The sequence below is a fragment of the Hemitrygon akajei genome, chromosome 17, assembly GCF_048418815.1.
Source record: "Hemitrygon akajei chromosome 17, sHemAka1.3, whole genome shotgun sequence".
Lineage (NCBI taxonomy): Eukaryota > Metazoa > Chordata > Chondrichthyes > Myliobatiformes > Dasyatidae > Hemitrygon > Hemitrygon akajei.
Window position 1 is genome coordinate 17743919 of NC_133140.1, and position 16246 is coordinate 17760164.

The following is a 16246-nucleotide window of genomic DNA, read 5'->3' on the forward strand; positions in this document are numbered from 1 at the left end:
CAATCAATGCCTCTCATCATCTTATACACCTCTATTTTTGTTTTAATTTTTCCTTGTCTAGTTTTTGTGTGTTATTAATATGACAAACATCTAATTCATTGAGTTTGAGGAGATTTGGTATGCCAACAAAGGCTCCAGCAAATGTCTACAGATCATTCTAACTAGTTACATCTCCATCTCATATGGAGAGGCTACTGCACAGGAATGGAAAAAAAGATGCATAGGGTTATAAACTCAGCCAGCTCCATCATGGGTACAAGCCTCCCCACTATCAAGGACATCTTCAAAAGAAGATGACTCACAAAGATGGCATTCATCATTAAGAATGCTCACCAATCAGGACATGCTCTCTTCTCATTACTAACATCAGGGTGGAAGTACAGAAGCAATCAGTTTTCTGAACAGTCCATGAACACTACCTCACTAGTTTCGCACTAATTATGATTTTTAAATATTATAGTGTATAAATATTTTTTATTGTAATTTATAGTATATTTTATGTCTTATACTGTACTGCAAAATAACAAATTTCACAGCATATGTTAGTAATAAAGCATGACGTTTCTGAATTCTGCAATGTCATGGACAGAAATGATATTTTTCACCCTGTATTAAATGTTATTAAATGCATTAAATGTTTTCCAGGTTCCTTCCTCTCTAAATTCAAATTTAGTTGCAGTTCCCTGGAAACTTAGCCCAGCGATCAGTCCTTCCAAGCTGGCGTTTGAAACAAGTGATGATGTTGGATGTTATGATAGCTTGCATTGTGTGGAGCCTTCACCATATCAAAGTGTCCAAAGATCCATCACCAGCCAAAACTTAATTTTGAGCTAAATACGGAGGTAGTTGGAAAGATGGTAAAAAGGAGCCTTTAAGGGACAGCTTTAAGAAGAAAACGACTTGGAAGGGCAGAGCTCAATACCTATTGTATCTCAATGGCCAATGCTTATGTGGTATACTACAAGCAGTTCTGGACCTATATCAACAAGTCTGAAAGGAAACAGAGAAAATTTACAAGGATGTTGCTGGATCTTGAAGACCTGAGTCCTAGGGAAAGGTTGAATGGGTCAGGAATTTACTCTCTGGAGCATAGACAAATGAGAGGAGATTGGTATAAAAAAATGATGAGGGGTATGGACAGGATAAATGCAAGCAGGCTTGTTCCACTGAGGTTGGATGAGACTACAACTAGAGGCTGTAGACTAGAGGTCAAAGTCTAAAAGTGAAAGGTAAAGTATCTAAAGGGAACCTAAGGGGGAACTTCTTTACTCAGAGACTGGTGAAAGTGTGGAATGAGTTGTCAGCAGAAGTGGTGGATGTGGGTTCGATTTCAACAATTAAGAGAAGTTTGGAGAAGTACACAGACAGGAGGGGTACAAAGGCTATAATCCAGGTGTGGGTCGATGGAACTATTAGAGTAACAATTCAGTACAGACTAGAAGGGCTGAAAGGCCTACTTCTGTGCTGTGGTGTTCTATGACTCTGCATATATACAACGTAACACGAGTTCACAAGTATATGCTTACAATGTAAATGAGATTGCAGGGGAGAGGTAAAGAGTTGGGATGCTAAAGACAGTTGTGCCCTGACTCAATCAACCTGGTTCATGATGGGTATAAAACCAACCCTGGTTCATGATGGGGTAAGGACCAATCATGGTTCATAATGGGGATAGAAGCAACCCCGGTTCATGATGCGGAAAGAACCAATCCTAGTTCATGATGGGGAAAGAACCAATCCTGGTTCATGAAGGGGATAGAACCAACCCCGGTTCATGATAGGGGTACAACCAACCCTGGTTCATGATGGGGAAAGAACCAACCTTGTTTCATGATGGGGAAAGAACCAACCCTGGTTCGTGATGGGGAAAGAACCAACCCAGGTTCATGACAGGGACCAAAGAAACACTGGTTCATGATGGGGAAAGAGCCAATCCCGGTTCATGATGCAGAAAGAAACAGTCCTGGTTCATGATGGAGAGAGAAACAACCCTGGTTCATGATGGGGACAAAACCTAACCGGTTTATGATGGGGTTAAAACAAACCCTAGTTCATGATGGTAAAAAAACCAAACCTGGTTCATGATGGGGAAAAACCAACCCTACTTCATGATAGGGAAAAAACAACCGTGGTTCATGATGAGGAAAAACCAACCATGGTTCATGATGGGGAAAGAAACAGTCCTGGTACATGATGGAGAGAGAAACAACACTGGTTCATGATGGGGAAAAACCAGCCCCGGTTCATGCTGCGGAAAGAACCAATCCTAGTTCATGATGGGGAAAGAACCAATCCTGGTTCATGAAGGGGAAGCACCAACCCTTGTTTATGATGTGGAAGGAACCAACCCTGGTTCATGATGGGGAAAGAACCAACCCTGGTTTATGATGGGGAAAGAACCAACCCTGGTTCAAGATGGGGAAAGAACCAATACGGGTTCATGATGGGGAAAGAAACAATCCTGGCTTATGATGGGGAAAGAACCAACCCTGATTCATGATAGGGGTACAACCTACCCTGGTTCATGATGGGGAAAGAACCAATCCTAGTTCATGATGGGGAAAGAACCAATCCTGGTTCATAAAGGGGAAGCACCAACTCTGGTTTATGATGTGGAAGGAACCAACCCTGGTTCATGATGGGGAAAGAGCCAACACTGGTTCATGATGGGGAAAGAACCAATATGGGATCATGATGGGGAAAAAACCAACGCTGGTTCATCCTGGGGAAAGAAACAATCCTAGTACATGAAGGGGAATTAACCAGTCCTGGTTCATGATGGAGAAAAACAAACCCTGGTTCATGATGGGGAAAAACCAAAACTGGTTCATCATGGGGACAGAACCAACCCTGGTTCATGATGGGAAAGAACCAATCCTGGTTCATGGAGGGGAAGCACCAACTCTGGTTTATGATGTGGAAGGAACCAACCCTGGTTCATGATGGGGAAAGAGCCAACACTGGTTCATGATGGGGAAAAACGAACCCTGGTTCATGATGGGGAAAGAACCAATACGGGATCATGATGGGGAAAGAACCAACGCTGGTTCATCCTGGGGAAAGAAACAATCCTAGTACATGAAGGGGAATTAACCAGTCCTGGTTCATGATGGAGAAAAACAAACCCTGGTTCATGATGGGGAAAAACCAAAACTGGTTCATCATGGGGACAGAACCAACCCTGGTTCATGATGGGAAAGAACCAACCCTGGTTCATGATGGGGAAAGAACCAACCCTGGTTTATGATGGGGAAAGAACCAACCCTGGTTCATGATGGGGAAAGAACTAATACGGGTTCATGATGGGGAAAGAAACAATCCTGGCTTATGATGGGGAAAGAACCAATACGGGTTCATGATGGGGAAGGAACCAACCCTGGTTCATGATGGGGAAAGAGCCAACACTGGTTCATGATGGGGAAAAACAAACCCTGGTTCATGATGGGGAAAGAACCAACCCTGGTTCATGATGGGGAAAAAACCAAAACTGATTCATGATGGGGAAAGAACCAACCCTGGTTCATGATGGGGAAAGAACCAAAACTGATTCATGATGGGGAATGAAACAAACCCTGGTTCATGATGGGGAAGGAACCAAAACTGATTCATGATGGGGAATGAACCAACCCTGGTTCATGATGGGGAAAGAACCAACCCTGGTTCATGATGGGGAAAAATAAACCCTGGTCCATGATGGTGAAAGAACCAGTCCCGGTTCATGATGCAGAAAAAAACAGTCCTGGTTCATGATGGAGAGAGAAACAACCCTGGTTCATGATGGGGAAAAAACCAACCCTGGTTTAAGATGGGGAAAGAACCAACCCTGATTCACGATGGGATTAAAACAAACCCTAGTTCATGATGGGAAAAGAACCAACACTGGTTCATGATGGGGAAAAACCAACCCTGCTTCATGATGGGGAAAGAACCAACCCTGGTTCATGATGGGGAAAAACCAACCCTGCTTCATGATGGGGAAAGAACCAACCCTGGTTCATGATGGGGAAAAACCAACCCTGCTTCATGATGGGGAAAAACCAGCCCTGGTTTATGATGGGGAAAGAAACAACCCTTGTTCACGACGGGGAAAGAACCAACACTGGTTCATGATAGGGGTACAACCCACCCTGGTTCATGATGGGGATAGAACCGACCCTGGTTCATGATGCGGAAAGAACCAATCCTAGATCATGATGGGGAAAGAACCAACGCTGGTTCATCATGGGGAAAGAAACAATCCTAGTACATGAAGGGGAATTAACCAGTCCTGGTTCATGATGGAGAAAAACAAACCCTGGTTCATGATGGGGAAAAACCAAAACTGTTGTATCATGGGGAAAGAACCAATCCTGGTTCATGAAGGAGAAGCACCAACCCTTGTTTATGATGTGGAAGGAACCAATCCTGGTTCATGATGGGGAAAGAACCAACCCTGGTTCATGATGGGGAAAGAATCAATACGGGTTCATGATGGGGACAGTACCAACCATGTTTTATGATGGGGAAGACTAACACCGGTTCATGCTGGGGACAAAACCAAACCTGGATCATGATGGGGACAGAACCAATCCTGATTCAGGATTGGCATAAAACCAACCCTGGTTCATTACTGGGAAAGAACCAATCCTGGTTCATGATGGGGAAAAACCAACCCTGCTTCATGATGGGGAAAAACCAGCCCTGGTTTATGATGGGGAAAGAAACAACCCTTGTTCACGACGGGGAAAGAACCAACACTGGTTCATGATAGGGGTACAACCCACCCTGGTTCATGATGGGGATAGAACCGACCCTGGTTCATGATGCGGAAAGAACCAATCCTAGATCATGATGGGGAAAGAACCAACGCTGGTTCATCATGGGGAAAGAAACAATCCTAGTACATGAAGGGGAATTAACCAGTCCTGGTTCATGATGGAGAAAAACAAACCCTGGTTCATGATGGGGAAAAACCAAAACTGTTGTATCATGGGGAAAGAACCAATCCTGGTTCATGAAGGAGAAGCACCAACCCTTGTTTATGATGTGGAAGGAACCAATCCTGGTTCATGATGGGGAAAGAACCAACCCTGGTTTATGATGGGGAAAGAACCAATCCTGGTTCATGATGGGGAAAGAACCAACCCTGGTTTATGATGGGGAAAGAACCAACCCTGGTTCATGATGGGGAAAGAATCAATACGGGTGCATGATGGGGAAAGAAACAATCCTGGCTTATGATGGGGAAAGAACCAATACGGGTTCATGATGGGGACAGTACCAACCATGTTTTCTGATGGGGAAGACTAACACCGGTTCATGCTGGGGACAAAACCAAACCTGGATCATGATGGGGACAGAACCAATCCTGATTCAGGATTGGCATAAAACCAACCCTGGTTCATAACTGGGAAAGAACCAATCCTGGTTCATGATGGGGAATGAACCAATCCTGGTTCATGATGCGGAAAAAACCATCCAAGGATCATAATGGGGAAAGAACCAACCCTGGTTCATGATGGAGAACGAACCAACCCTGGTTCATGATGGAGATAAAACCAACCCTGGTTCATGATGGGGAAAGCACAAACCCTCATTCACAATGGGGCTAAAGCCAAAACTGGATCATGATATAGAAAGAAACAATCCTGGTTCATGATGGGGTAGGAACCAACCCTGGTTCATGATGGGGATACAACCAACCCAGGTTCGTGATGGGGATAAAACCAACCCTGGTTCATGATGGGGATAAAATAAACCCTGGTTCATGATGGGGAAAGAACCAATCCTGGTTCATGATGGGGACGGAATCAATCCCGCTTCATGATTGGCATTAAACCAACCCTGGATCATGATGGGGAAAGAACCAATCCTGGTTCATGTTGAGGAGAGAACCAACCCAGGTTTATGATGGGGATGTACGAATCCTGCTTCATGATGGGGAAAAACCAACCCTGGTTCATGATGGGGATAAAACCAACCGTGGTTCATGATGGGGTGTAGAACCAATCCTGGCTCATGATGGGGAAAAAACCAACCCTGGTTCATGATGGAGTAAGAACCAATCCTGGTTTATGATGGGGATAAAACCAAACCTGGTTTATGATGGGGAATGAACCAACCCTGGTTCATGATGGGGAAAATCAAACCCTAGATCATGATGGGCATAAAACCAACCCTGGTTCATGATGGGGAAAAACCAACCCTGGTTCATGAATAGCATAAAACCAACCGTGGTTCATGATGGGATGAAGAAACAAACCTGGTTCATGATGGGGACAGTACCAATCGTGTTTTATGATGGGAAGACCAACCCCAGATCATGATGGGGACCGAACCAACTCTGGTTCATGATGGGGAAAGAACCAAATCTGATTCATGATGGGGAAAGAACCAACTCTGGTTCATGATGTGGAAAAACCAACCCTGGTTCACGATGGGGATAGAACCGACCCTGGTTCATGATGCGGAAAGAACCAATCCTAGATCATGAAGGGGAAAGAACCAACGCTGGTTCATCATGGGGAAAGAAACAATCCTAGTACATGAAGGGGAATTAACCAGTCCTGGTTCATGATGGAGAAAAACAAACCCTGGTTCATGATGGGGAAAAACCAAAACTGTTGTATCATGGGGAAAGAACCAATCCTGGTTCATGAAGGAGAAGCACCAACCCTTGTTTATGATGTGGAAGGAACCAATCCTGGTTCATGATGGGGAAAGAACCAACCCTGGTTTATGATGGGGAAAGAACCAACCCTGGTTCATGATGGGGAAAGAATCAATACGGGTTCATGATGGGGACAGTACCAACCATGTTTTATGATGGGGAAGACTAACACCGGTTCATGCTGGGGACAAAACCAAACCTGGATCATGATGGGGACAGAACCAATCCTGATTCAGGATTGGCATAAAACCAACCCTGGTTCATTACTGGGAAAGAACCAATCCTGGTTCATGATGGGGAAAAACCAACCCTGCTTCATGATGGGGAAAAACCAGCCCTGGTTTATGATGGGGAAAGAAACAACCCTTGTTCACGACGGGGAAAGAACCAACACTGGTTCATGATAGGGGTACAACCCACCCTGGTTCATGATGGGGATAGAACCGACCCTGGTTCATGATGCGGAAAGAACCAATCCTAGATCATGATGGGGAAAGAACCAACGCTGGTTCATCATGGGGAAAGAAACAATCCTAGTACATGAAGGGGAATTAACCAGTCCTGGTTCATGATGGAGAAAAACAAACCCTGGTTCATGATGGGGAAAAACCAAAACTGTTGTATCATGGGGAAAGAACCAATCCTGGTTCATGAAGGAGAAGCACCAACCCTTGTTTATGATGTGGAAGGAACCAATCCTGGTTCATGATGGGGAAAGAACCAACCCTGGTTTATGATGGGGAAAGAACCAACCCTGGTTCATGATGGGGAAAGAATCAATACGGGTGCATGATGGGGAAAGAAACAATCCTGGCTTATGATGGGGAAAGAACCAATACGGGTTCATGATGGGGACAGTACCAACCATGTTTTCTGATGGGGAAGACTAACACCGGTTCATGCTGGGGACAAAACCAAACCTGGATCATGATGGGGACAGAACCAATCCTGATTCAGGATTGGCATAAAACCGACCCTGGTTCATAACTGGGAAAGAACCAATCCTGGTTCATGATGGGGAATGAACCAATCCTGGTTCATGATGCGGAAAAAACCATCCAAGGATCATAATGGGGAAAGAACCAACCCTGGTTCATGATGGAGAACGAACCAACCCGGGTTCATGATGAGGATAAAACCAACCCTGGTTCATGATGGGGAAAGCACAAACCCTCATTCACAATGGGGCTAAAGCCAAAACTGGATCATGATATAGAAAGAAACAATCCTGGTTCATGATGGGGTAGGAACCAACCCTGGTTCATGATGGGGATACAACCAACCCAGGTTCGTGATGGGGATAAAACCAACCCTGGTTCATGATGGGGATAAAATAAACCCTGGTTCATGATGGGGAAAGAACCAATCCTGGTTCATGATGGGGACGGAATCAATCCCGCTTCATGATTGGCATTAAACCAACCCTGGATCATGATGGGGAAAGAACCAATCCTGGTTCATGTTGGGGAGAGAACCAACCCAGGTTTATGATGGGGATGTACGAATCCTGCTTCATGATGGGGAAAAACCAACCCTGGTTCATGATGGGGATAAAACCAACCGTGGTTCATGATGGGGTGTAGAACCAATCCTGGCTCATGATGGGGAAAAAACCAACCCTGGTTCATGATGGAGTAAGAACCAATCCTGGTTTATGATGGGGATAAAACCAAACCTGGTTTATGATGGGGAATGAACCAACCCTGGTTCATGATGGGGAAAATCAAACCCTAGATCATGATGGGCATAAAACCAACCCTGGTTCATGATGGGGAAAAACCAACCCTGGTTCATGAATAGCATAAAACCAACCGTGGTTCATGATGGGATGAAGAAACAAACCTGGTTCATGATGGGGACAGTACCAATCGTGTTTTATGATGGGAAGACCAACCCCAGATCATGATGGGGACCGAACCAACTCTGGTTCATGATGGGGAAAGAACCAAATCTGATTCATGATGGGGAAAAAACAACCTTGGTTCATGATGGGGAAACACCAACCCTGCTTCATGATGGGGAAAAAACAACCCTGGTTCATGATTGGGAAAGAACCCACCCTGGTTCACGATGGGGCTAAAGCCAAAACTGGATCATGATATAGAAAGAAACAATCCTGGTTCATGATGGGGAAGGAACCAACCCCGGTTCATGATGGGGATACAACCAACCCAGGTTCATGATGGGGATAAAACCAACCATGGTTCATGATGGGGATAAAAGAAACCCTGGTTGATGATGGGGAATGAACCAACCCTGGTTCACGATGGGGAAAGAACAAACACTTGTTCACGATGGGGAAGAACCAACACCGGTTCATGATAGGGGTACAACCTACTTTGGTTCATGATGGGGATAGAACCGACCCCGGTTCATGACGCGGAAAGAACCAATCCTAGATCATGATGGGGAAAGAACCAACGCTGGTTCATCATGGGGAAAGAAACAATCCTAGTACATGATGGGGAATTAACCAACCCTGGTTCATGATGGGGAAAGAGCCAACACTGGTTCATGATGGGGAAAAACGAACCCTGGTTCATGATGGGGAAAAACAAACCCTGGTTCATGATGGGGAAAGAACCAACCCTGGTTCATGATGGGGAAAGAACCAAAACTGATTCATGATGGGGAAAGAACCAACCCTGGTTCATGATGGGGAAAGAACCAACCCTTGTTTATGATGTGGAAGGAACCAACCCTGGTTCATGATGGGGAAAGAACCAACGCTGGTTCATCATGGGGAAAGAAACAATCTTAGTACATGATGGGGAATTAACCAACCCTGGTTCATGATGGGGAAAGAGCCAACACTGGTTCATGATGGGGAAAAACGAACCCTGGTTCATGATGGGGAAAAACAAACCCTGGTTCATGATGGGGAAAGAACCAACCCTGGTTTAAGATGGGGAAAGAACCAACCCTGATTCACGATGGGATTAAAACAAACCCTAGTTCATGATGGGAAAAGAACCAACACTGGTTCATGATGGGGAAAAACCAACCCTGCTTCATGATGGGGAAAGAACCAACCCTGGTTCATGATGGGGAAAAACCAACCCTGCTTCATGATGGGGAAAAACCAGCCCTGGTTCATGATGGGGAAAAACCAACCCTGCTTCATGATGGGGAAAAACCAGCCCTGGTTTATGATGGGGAAAGAAACAACCCTTGTTCACGACGGGGAAAGAACCAACACTGGTTCATGATAGGGGTACAACCCACCCTGGTTCATGATGGGGATAGAACCGACCCTGGTTCATGATGCGGAAAGAACCAATCCTAGATCATGATGGGGAAAGAACCAACGCTGGTTCATCATGGGGAAAGAAACAATCCTAGTACATGAAGGGGAATTAACCAGTCCTGGTTCATGATGGAGAAAAACAAACCCTGGTTCATGATGGGGAAAAACCAAAACTGTTGTATCATGGGGAAAGAACCAATCCTGGTTCATGAAGGAGAAGCACCAACCCTTGTTTATGATGTGGAAGGAACCAATCCTGGTTCATGATGGGGAAAGAACCAACCCTGGTTCATGATGGGGAAAGAATCAATACGGGTTCATGATGGGGACAGTACCAACCATGTTTTATGATGGGGAAGACTAACACCGGTTCATGCTGGGGACAAAACCAAACCTGGATCATGATGGGGACAGAACCAATCCTGATTCAGGATTGGCATAAAACCAACCCTGGTTCATTACTGGGAAAGAACCAATCCTGGTTCATGATGGGGAAAAACCAACCCTGCTTCATGATGGGGAAAAACCAGCCCTGGTTTATGATGGGGAAAGAAACAACCCTTGTTCACGACGGGGAAAGAACCAACACTGGTTCATGATAGGGGTACAACCCACCCTGGTTCATGATGGGGATAGAACCGACCCTGGTTCATGATGCGGAAAGAACCAATCCTAGATCATGATGGGGAAAGAACCAACGCTGGTTCATCATGGGGAAAGAAACAATCCTAGTACATGAAGGGGAATTAACCAGTCCTGGTTCATGATGGAGAAAAACAAACCCTGGTTCATGATGGGGAAAAACCAAAACTGTTGTATCATGGGGAAAGAACCAATCCTGGTTCATGAAGGAGAAGCACCAACCCTTGTTTATGATGTGGAAGGAACCAATCCTGGTTCATGATGGGGAAAGAACCAACCCTGGTTTATGATGGGGAAAGAACCAACCCTGGTTCATGATGGGGAAAGAATCAATACGGGTGCATGATGGGGAAAGAAACAATCCTGGCTTATGATGGGGAAAGAACCAATACGGGTTCATGATGGGGACAGTACCAACCATGTTTTATGATGGGGAAGACTAACACCGGTTCATGCTGGGGACAAAACCAAACCTGGATCATGATGGGGACAGAACCAATCCTGATTCAGGATTGGCATAAAACCAACCCTGGTTCATAACTGGGAAAGAACCAATCCTGGTTCATGATGGGGAATGAACCAATCCTGGTTCATGATGCGGAAAAAACCATCCAAGGATCATAATGGGGAAAAAACCAACCCTGGTTCATGATGGAGAACGAACCAACCCTGGTTCATGATGGAGATAAAACCAACCCTGGTTCATGATGGGGAAAGCACAAACCCTCATTCACAATGGGGCTAAAGCCAAAACTGGATCATGATATAGAAAGAAACAATCCTGGTTCATGATGGGGTAGGAACCAACCCTGGTTCATGATGGGGATACAACCAACCCAGGTTCGTGATGGGGATAAAACCAACCCTGGTTCATGATGGGGATAAAATAAACCCTGGTTCATGATGGGGAAAGAACCAATCCTGGTTCATGATGGGGACGGAATCAATCCCGCTTCATGATTGGCATTAAACCAACCCTGGATCATGATGGGGAAAGAACCAATCCTGGTTCATGTTGGGGAGAGAACCAACCCAGGTTTATGATGGGGATGTACGAATCCTGCTTCATGATGGGGAAAAACCAACCCTGGTTCATGATGGGGATAAAACCAACCGTGGTTCATGATGGGGTGTAGAACCAATCCTGGCTCATGATGGGGAAAAAACCAACCCTGGTTCATGATGGAGTAAGAACCAATCCTGGTTTATGATGGGGATAAAACCAAACCTGGTTTATGATGGGGAATGAACCAACCCTGGTTCATGATGGGGAAAATCAAACCCTAGATCATGATGGGCATAAAACCAACCCTGGTTCATGATGGGGAAAAACCAACCCTGGTTCATGAATAGCATAAAACCAACCGTGGTTCATGATGGGATGAAGAAACAAACCTGGTTCATGATGGGGACAGTACCAATCGTGTTTTATGATGGGAAGACCAACCCCAGATCATGATGGGGACCGAACCAACTCTGGTTCATGATGGGGAAAGAACCAAATCTGATTCATGATGGGGAAAGAACCAACTCTGGTTCATGATGTGGAAAAACCAACCCTGGTTCACGATGGGGATAGAACCGACCCTGGTTCATGATGCGGAAAGAACCAATCCTAGATCATGAAGGGGAAAGAACCAACGCTGGTTCATCATGGGGAAAGAAACAATCCTAGTACATGAAGGGGAATTAACCAGTCCTGGTTCATGATGGAGAAAAACAAACCCTGGTTCATGATGGGGAAAAACCAAAACTGTTGTATCATGGGGAAAGAACCAATCCTGGTTCATGAAGGAGAAGCACCAACCCTTGTTTATGATGTGGAAGGAACCAATCCTGGTTCATGATGGGGAAAGAACCAACCCTGGTTTATGATGGGGAAAGAACCAACCCTGGTTCATGATGGGGAAAGAATCAATACGGGTTCATGATGGGGACAGTACCAACCATGTTTTATGATGGGGAAGACTAACACCGGTTCATGCTGGGGACAAAACCAAACCTGGATCATGATGGGGACAGAACCAATCCTGATTCAGGATTGGCATAAAACCAACCCTGGTTCATTACTGGGAAAGAACCAATCCTGGTTCATGATGGGGAAAAACCAACCCTGCTTCATGATGGGGAAAAACCAGCCCTGGTTTATGATGGGGAAAGAAACAACCCTTGTTCACGACGGGGAAAGAACCAACACTGGTTCATGATAGGGGTACAACCCACCCTGGTTCATGATGGGGATAGAACCGACCCTGGTTCATGATGCGGAAAGAACCAATCCTAGATCATGATGGGGAAAGAACCAACGCTGGTTCATCATGGGGAAAGAAACAATCCTAGTACATGAAGGGGAATTAACCAGTCCTGGTTCATGATGGAGAAAAACAAACCCTGGTTCATGATGGGGAAAAACCAAAACTGTTGTATCATGGGGAAAGAACCAATCCTGGTTCATGAAGGAGAAGCACCAACCCTTGTTTATGATGTGGAAGGAACCAATCCTGGTTCATGATGGGGAAAGAACCAACCCTGGTTTATGATGGGGAAAGAACCAACCCTGGTTCATGATGGGGAAAGAATCAATACGGGTGCATGCAGGGGAAAGAAACAATCCTGGCTTATGATGGGGAAAGAACCAATACGGGTTCATGATGGGGACAGTACCAACCATGTTTTCTGATGGGGAAGACTAACACCGGTTCATGCTGGGGACAAAACCAAACCTGGATCATGATGGGGACAGAACCAATCCTGATTCAGGATTGGCATAAAACCGACCCTGGTTCATAACTGGGAAAGAACCAATCCTGGTTCATGATGGGGAATGAACCAATCCTGGTTCATGATGCGGAAAAAACCATCCAAGGATCATAATGGGGAAAGAACCAACCCTGGTTCATGATGGAGAACGAACCAACCCGGGTTCATGATGAGGATAAAACCAACCCTGGTTCATGATGGGGAAAGCACAAACCCTCATTCACAATGGGGCTAAAGCCAAAACTGGATCATGATATAGAAAGAAACAATCCTGGTTCATGATGGGGTAGGAACCAACCCTGGTTCATGATGGGGATACAACCAACCCAGGTTCGTGATGGGGATAAAACCAACCCTGGTTCATGATGGGGATAAAATAAACCCTGGTTCATGATGGGGAAAGAACCAATCCTGGTTCATGATGGGGACGGAATCAATCCCGCTTCATGATTGGCATTAAACCAACCCTGGATCATGATGGGGAAAGAACCAATCCTGGTTCATGTTGGGGAGAGAACCAACCCAGGTTTATGATGGGGATGTACGAATCCTGCTTCATGATGGGGAAAAACCAACCCTGGTTCATGATGGGGATAAAACCAACCGTGGTTCATGATGGGGTGTAGAACCAATCCTGGCTCATGATGGGGAAAAAACCAACCCTGGTTCATGATGGAGTAAGAACCAATCCTGGTTTATGATGGGGATAAAACCAAACCTGGTTTATGATGGGGAATGAACCAACCCTGGTTCATGATGGGGAAAATCAAACCCTAGATCATGATGGGCATAAAACCAACCCTGGTTCATGATGGGGAAAAACCAACCCTGGTTCATGAATAGCATAAAACCAACCCTGGTTCATGATGGGATGAAGAAACAAACCTGGTTCATGATGGGGACAGTACCAATCGTGTTTTATGATGGGAAGACCAACCCCAGATCATGATGGGGACCGAACCAACTCTGGTTCATGATGGGGAAAGAACCAAATCTGATTCATGATGGGGAAAAAACAACCTTGGTTCATGATGGGGAAACACCAACCCTGCTTCATGATGGGGAAAAAACAACCCTGGTTCATGATGGGGAAAGAACCCACCCTGGTTCACGATGGGGCTAAAGCCAAAACTGGATCATGATATAGAAAGAAACAATCCTGGTTCATGATGGGGAAGGAACCAACCCCGGTTCATGATGGGGATACAACCAACCCAGGTTCATGATGGGGATAAAACCAACCATGGTTCATGATGGGGATAAAAGAAACCCTGGTTGATGATGGGGAATGAACCAACCCTGGTTCACGATGGGGAAAGAACAAACACTTGTTCACGATGGGGAAGAACCAACACCGGTTCATGATAGGGGTACAACCTACTTTGGTTCATGATGGGGATAGAACCGACCCCGGTTCATGACGCGGAAAGAACCAATCCTAGATCATGATGGGGAAAGAACCAACGCTGGTTCATCATGGGGAAAGAAACAATCCTAGTACATGATGGGGAATTAACCAACCCTGGTTCATGATGGGGAAAGAGCCAACACTGGTTCATGATGGGGAAAAACGAACCCTGGTTCATGATGGGGAAAAACAAACCCTGGTTCATGATGGGGAAAGAACCAACCCTGGTTCATGATGGGGAAAGAACCAAAACTGATTCATGATGGGGAAAGAACCAACCCTGGTTCATGATGGGGAAAGAACCAACCCTTGTTTATGATGTGGAAGGAACCAACCCTGGTTCATGATGGGGAAAGAACCAACGCTGGTTCATCATGGGGAAAGAAACAATCCTAGTACATGATGGGGAATTAACCAACCCTGGTTCATGATGGGGAAAGAGCCAACACTGGTTCATGATGGGGAAAAACGAACCCTGGTTCATGATGGGGAAAAACAAACCCTGGTTCATGATGGGGAAAGAACCAACCCTGGTTTAAGATGGGGAAAGAACCAACCCTGATTCACGATGGGATTAAAACAAACCCTAGTTCATGATGGGAAAAGAACCAACACTGGTTCATGATGGGGAAAAACCAACCCTGCTTCATGATGGGGAAAGAACCAACCCTGGTTCATGATGGGGAAAAACCAACCCTGCTTCATGATGGGGAAAAACCAGCCCTGGTTCATGATGGGGAAAAACCAACCCTGCTTCATGATGGGGAAAAACCAGCCCTGGTTTATGATGGGGAAAGAAACAACCCTTGTTCACGACGGGGAAAGAACCAACACTGGTTCATGATAGGGGTACAACCCACCCTGGTTCATGATGGGGATAGAACCGACCCTGGTTCATGATGCGGAAAGAACCAATCCTAGATCATGATGGGGAAAGAACCAACGCTGGTTCATCATGGGGAAAGAAACAATCCTAGTACATGAAGGGGAATTAACCAGTCCTGGTTCATGATGGAGAAAAACAAACCCTGGTTCATGATGGGGAAAAACCAAAACTGTTGTATCATGGGGAAAGAACCAATCCTGGTTCATGAAGGAGAAGCACCAACCCTTGTTTATGATGTGGAAGGAACCAATCCTGGTTCATGATGGGGAAAGAACCAACCCTGGTTCATGATGGGGAAAGAACCAATACGGGTTCATGATGGGGACAGTACCAACCATGTTTTCTGATGGGGAAGACTAACACCGGTTCATGCTGGGGACAAAACCAAACCTGGATCATGATGGGGACAGAACCAATCCTGATTCAGGATTGGCATAAAACCAACCCTGGTTCATTACTGGGAAAGAACCAATCCTGGTTCATGATGGGGAAAAACCAACCCTGCTTCATGATGGGGAAAAACCAGCCCTGGTTTATGATGGGGAAAGAAACAACCCTTGTTCACGACGGGGAAAGAACCAACACTGGTTCATGATAGGGGTACAACCCACCCTGGTTCATGATGGGGATAGAACCGACCCTGGTTCATGATGC